General features: G+C 50.6%; 1 protein-coding gene across 4 annotated transcripts in view; it reads left to right on the forward strand.

The window, feature by feature from the left end:
* Positions 1–5370: 5370 nt before the first annotated feature.
* Positions 5371–6177, forward strand: part of ATP2B4 (ATPase plasma membrane Ca2+ transporting 4) — a 98174-nt gene continuing 97367 nt past the window's right edge. For 2 of the 4 annotated variants that reach the window (XM_040636487.1, XM_040636486.1), the window contains exon 1: positions 5371–5827. The gene's annotated coding sequence lies outside the window, so the exon portion shown is untranslated. The remainder of the gene's footprint in view (positions 5828–6177) is intronic. The other 2 variants (XR_566951.2, XM_008685146.2) reach the window with 1 other exon arrangement.

Below are 6177 nucleotides of genomic sequence, written 5' to 3' on the forward strand. Positions count from 1 at the left end.
CGCCCATCCTTATCGCCCTTGAACCCTCCCTGCTGGAGTCACTGTGGTCTTCCAGGAGCAGAATGCTCCCTATGTCTGGTTTCTGGAACAACCCTCGCCACAGACTCCGAGCGAGCTGTTTGATTATATTATCTATCATCTTGGGGGCTGAACCTTGGCTGTGTTATCTAGTTGCAGCCTCCTTTTATCTCCTGTCATCTTGGCCCAGGCCAATTTTATGGACTTCTGTCTTGATGTCTCTGCCTGTCGCTCTTACCCCAGTCCCTCTGGGGGCACATTTGTCCCTGAGCCTTTGGGGCCAACCTGCGGCTACATCAGCTTCCCCAGCTCTGTCTTCCTTGATTCAGTTTCCTCCCCTTGCCCGGGGTGATGTATGACAGGGACTGGAGGTATGGGGGCAGATGTTGCTTGGATAACTAGCTTGCCTTCAGCCATCACCAGACTCCCCTGCAGGGGAGCGGGAAGAGAGACACTGGGAAGAAATTCAAAGTCCAGCTGGAGCCCCACCAGCTGGAAGAAGCCATCCCCCAAAGGCTCCAGCCCATCTTCAGCTTCCCCTTCACTGGGCTGTCTTTGGATTTTTCATCTAGATCCAAGTTTGAGACATGACCACACACTGTTTTGTTATCTCTCCATTTTTTTTTAAGATTTATTTTTGTTTTGTATTTGAGAGAGAGAGAGCACCTGTGCAAGGAGGAGGGGCAGAGGGAGACGGAGCAAGAAGCCTAAGCAGGGGGCAGCGCTCCATCCCAAGAACCCAAGATCACGACCCAAGTCAAAACCAAGAGTCGGACACTCAACCGACGGCACCACCCAGGCACCCCTGTAGTTATCTAGTTCACGTGTCTCCACAACTAGATGGGAGGCTTCTAGACCGTGTTACATATAACACAGGGCACAGATCATCCCTGCCTGCCACCTAGGTTTCCCATCTATCTTCCACACCGCTGCTCAACACAGCCAGCTTGCTCAACACAGACCTGGAGGGGCCACTCAGCACCCTCGGTAGTCCAGCCCCCCAGCCTTCACTCCAACCTTCTTACCTCTGTACCTTTGCTCATGCCATTACCCTCATGGCTCCACCCCACCCACCCCTCCAAAACAGATTAAACCTTACTCTTCAAGGTTTTTCAGATATCTCCAAATACCATTTTCTTTGTAGAGCCTTCTAACATTCCTGTAGGAAGTAGCTGTCCCCTGGAGTGTCCATGGAAGTATGGGAGTTATTGGTATTAACCTCTTCCTGTGCCTAATTGACCAATTAAACTTGATCATAGGTAGGTAGGTAGGCACATATAGGAAAAAACATAACATATATAGGATTCAGTACTATCCAAGTTTTCAGGTGTCCTCTAGGGAACTGCAGAAAACCGGGTGGGGAGGGGACTACTGTGGGGCGCCTGGGTGGCTTAGTTGGTTAAGCGTCTGCGGCTCAGGTCATGATCCCAAGGTCCTGGGACTGAGCCCCAGATCAGGCTCCCTGTTCAGTGGGACGTCTGCTTCTCCTTCTCCCTCTCCCTCTAAGCCTCCCCCTGCTCCTGCTCTCTCTCTCTCAAATAAATAAAATCTTTAAAAAAAGGGGGGGGGGACTACTGTATTTTCATACTTCACCTTTTAACGTGCATTACCTAGCATATAGTAAGCACTCAATAAATACGTTTCAAAGAATAACTATAACACCTTCTATTGTGGTTACTTATGCTAAGAATCTATTTTTTCCTCCACAAAACTATAAGCTTTATTATCTCTTTACATCTCGTCTGGGCCCAATGGATGTTGAAGCAGTAGTCGTTCAAGAAATGCATCCTAAGTCGAAAAGTAGGTATCCAGTAATGATAAAATGAATGAATAAAATTCACTGAAATGAGCGTATCCAATGGTAGGTACCAGCTCGAAGGGCTTCTATATTACTGTCTATATTACCTCATACAAGGGGCCAAAAAAACCCAATTTAGTGTAGATTATGCATGCACAATGAGTCATGTAACCAACTCATTTGTAGGAACAGCAAGGGCACAGTAGGATATGAGGTACAGTTGACTCAAATGTTCCCAGAACTCACTCTTCACCTCTCCTCTCAGCCTCTCTCCCCATGAAAGCTTTACTCTTTCCCACGGGCAGCCTTCTTCTGTGTGCAGGAAACATGGCCGCCGACAATTCCAGAGCCTCACTCCTCATAGCGTCCACTGTTGGGTGGAAGCAAACCTTGTTCTCTCTGTGGTCCTAAGTTCAAAAATCCCAGGAAAGGATCTAATTGGCTCCATTTGGGCCAAGTAGGGGTGGGACCTCTAATAAAAGAAGGGTTCCCATGTTAACAGTGAGGAGAAAGACTATCTTAAAGAAGCGGGTGTGGGCGTGGGGAGGAAGGTTCTAGACAGGCAAAACTGTAGATTCTCCCAGGAGGGACAGATGCAGTTTGCATTCAAAGGAGGTGAGGAGAATCAGCAAGTGGGATCTGGGGAACTCAAGAGGGAGCTCCCAAGAGGCTGGAGGAACATCTTCTGTTAAACACCTAAGTGAGAACCAAGGCTGACTGCACTTTCTTCAAATGAGAGGAGGGGTGGGGACAGGGTCCTCAGTGATGGCCACCCTGCCAAGACTGGCCTCGTGGTGGGGATAAGAAGAAAAGGGGGCTCCTCAGAGGCTTGGGCAGTCAGCCATACACAACTGCCCAATCGGGAACTTTCGGTGGTCAAGGCAGCACCCTCCCTCTTGACATGCTCCGGGGAAGGGGCACAACTCCACCGTCTTACATTTAGTGGTTATTTTTGTGGGTCGATTTATTTTTATCCATTCTAGACCTGACTTCAAGGCTGCTGCTGGAAGAAACAAGGCACAGAGGTTTCTGGGTTTCCAGAAAACACAGGTTTCGGTGGCTGGCTCAGCTATAGAGATCAGGCTAAAGGCCCCTAAAGTCACCTTGACCCATGTCTCACATCCTTCTCTCCTGCCTCCACGAGGGCTGGGGACTGGAATGGGGTGGAGGGTTCCTCTTCTCTCATCCCACAACCCCCACCTGGGCAGGGGGGAGCCCTGGGCTCTGACAGAAGGGAGGACCAGCCAGCCGGAGTTGGGACACACATCAGAGCCTCTTTGTCAGCACCTCCCCACAGAGCCTGTCTCCCCAGAACCCAGGGAGTTTGAAGAGAGGATCTTGCCTTTCAAATACCAACCAGCTAGGAAATGGCATCATGTCTCAGCCCCCACATGCCAGGCAGCCAAAGTAGACTTCTCCTTTAATGGGACCACACATCTGGCCTAAATTGTTCCTCCCCCAAGACAAGTTTACTGAACAGTTAGGCGATGCTTCCACGCACAGCCACGACAGACAAGCTTAAAATATACTTTGATACATTTAAAGTACCATTCTGGAGACCGGCTTTCTCATGATAAAGATGCAACTGACACTCGTTGGGCTCGAAAATGTCAAGTTATTGCAATCCAGTGGGGAGCCTGACAAGCCATTAAATCTGCAGCTCTGTTCAGCAGACTCCTTTCCTTCCATTTCCATGTCTTCCCCAACAACCTACCTGGGCTCCTGAAGCTGACATTTTGGTAGGACTTTGCAAACTCTAACAAGCTATGGTCTCTATCCTGGCCAGCAGTTCTTCCACTGAAATGCCCTGGGGAGTGGGGTGGGAGAGACCAAAGAAGTTGGGAGGGGGGCAGGGAGTGAATGGGAACAAATCTCACCCTTGGTGTCCTCTAAGTGCCAAGGAGGGTGAAACTTGGAAAAGAAGTTCATGGATGGTTTCCGTCGAAGGTGACCCTGAAGTTCCCCCACGTCCCTGCAACCTTCCACCAGCTGGGCAGGAGAGAGGAGGCACAGGGCAGGCAGAGGAGGCTTATTTTGGACCTGGTTGCCAAGATAGATGGCAGCAGGCAGTCTCCAGCACCACTTTGGGGAGCTCTGAGTTCTGAGCCCAGCATAACAAATCTAAAAAAATGTCCTCCCTTTTACCTGTTTAACTTTCCCCAAGGTCAGAAATAGGAGGAGGATGAGTTACTGAGAAACAGTAGGATAGGAAAATAAAGAGAGGAGAAAAGGACCCAAATGTTAGGAAATTGGAGAGGATGCTGAGGGGCAGAAGGAAAGTAGACCCAGGAGTCTAATTCACAAGTCTGTTTCTCCATGTGCCTGCGGTTCTCCGGTTCTCCGTCCTGGGGCAGGGAGGACAGGATGCAAAGCAGGACAGGTATGGTGTGAAGGGCTGGGTTAGGCTGGAAGGATCTAAGAGACCTCTTCCCAAAGCCCCGGAGTTCTGGTAGATCACCTTCTTCACGGCACGGTTGACAACCTTAACCTGTAAAGTGTAACTGAACGTGCCTTCCAGAAGCATATGAATATGAATGAGCGGTGTGTGAGGTAGGTGTGGGAATGTATCAGTCAGTGTAGATTTGTTGTGTGAATCAGGGGATGGTGCATGTTTGTACTTGAAAGCCACAATCAAAATCCAGGCAAAAGCTATGGGTGGCACTCTTGCACAATGCTGGTGGGGGTGTGGCTGTGGAGGTGTGATTAACAATTTATAGGCTGGGCATAAGTGTGCACGGATGCCTGAGTGTGGGCAAATGAAAATGGAAATGTGTGTCAGAGTAGGACACAAGCACAGGAAGATCCATGGACTCTAGAGTCGGTCTGACTTGGCTTTGCCTCCTGACTCTGTCATTAACCAGGTGTATAAGCTTGGGCCAGCCACTGATCCTCAATTTCCTCACCTCTGAAATGAGGATAATAATAAGTACCTTCCGAGATTGCCATGAGCATTGGAAATGACCGCATATACACAAAGCTCTCCTGCTTTGGCCCACACATAGTAGGGCTCATAAGAAAGCAGCTATTAGCATGCACCGTGGATAGGCCCCTGGTAAGTGCAGAGGCAAGTTGGAGCAAAATAGGACCCAGGGTTGTGTGTGTGAAGTCTGGGTGAGGAGGTGTGTGCTAAGATTCCTGAAGCAATTCCTTCTCCTCCAGGGAGTCCCCTATTCAGACAGGGGCAGGAGGGTGGGGGCCTGTGGCCCCAGGGGCCGAAGACACCTTGGTTTTATGGGTCCTGGGTCTGAGTGATCAAGAGGTTGAGAGGCCCTTAGGAGCTGCAGGAAGCCAACCTCCAGCTGAGGCTTCCTTTTTCCCTCCACCCAGCAACGGTTGAATACCGCCACCCACATCCACTCCCCACCTCCACCCCCCACCTTACCTTCCTTCCCACAAGTGACAGCAAGGGCGGGGAGGAAACCAGAGAGAAGAGAGGATTCCTCCCCTCCATTTCTCCATTCCGCCTTAAGACAAACCAGGAAGCAGCTGCAGCTCGAAATCGGGCCACCTTAACAGTAGAGTCATGGTCTGGCCTCCAGCCAAGCCCCACCTCCGTTCCAGCTCTCGCTCCTCCCCCTTCTCCTCCCTCACTGCTCCGGGAGAGCTGGTGAGCAAGAGTCTGGCCCGAGTTGGCTGGAGCTGTTGCCATGACAAGCATTTTCTTAAGAAAGCTCTGCTGTTGAGACCTTCCAAAGCTGGGGCTTGAGGGGGGGAGCACGAACTTCCTGGGGAACCATCCCTCCGAGGAGAGCAAGGCCAGAGACACCCGTCCAGCTCCGCTGCACCCATCTTCTTGGAACCTGAGAGGTCCTTCCCTTTGGGAGGGCCCGGGGAGGAGACCCAGCCCACTCCCTGGTCGTGGCTGGAAAGGCGAGAGAGCAAAGCCAGCATCTCTAGCGTGGTGGCCACCCTGGGGAGACCGGTGGGTGGTCACCCCCACCCTACCACGTCCATGGAAACCCGGAGGGAGAGTCCCGCTTGGAGAAGCCTGGATCTTTGCTAGAAAGAGAGGTAGGCTTGCAGGGAATGAATTGACTCGCGATTTGAAACTTTGTTTCCTTCTTCGCTTTCAATGGCTTCTAAAACTCCCTGAATTTCCTCTGCCTAGCATGTTTCTTGCGACTGGGTTTGGAGTGTGTGTATCTGTGTGTGTGCCTGTGTGTCTCTCTGTGTGTGCACGCACAGATTTGTCAAACACTGTATTTCCTAGATGCCGTTCTGAGAAACCGTATAATCAAACAAGTGATTTTTTCCCTCTTTTCCTAGTTTTTGTTATTACTGGGCCATGGGGATAGGGAAATGAAGGGACTGTCTTTTTCACACCCAAACTGAGCTTTTGGAAAAAGCATTTATTCCCCCCC

This window comes from Ursus maritimus, unplaced genomic scaffold (assembly GCF_017311325.1).
Source record: "Ursus maritimus isolate PB19 unplaced genomic scaffold, ASM1731132v1 scaffold_2, whole genome shotgun sequence".
Taxonomy (NCBI): domain Eukaryota; kingdom Metazoa; phylum Chordata; class Mammalia; order Carnivora; family Ursidae; genus Ursus; species Ursus maritimus.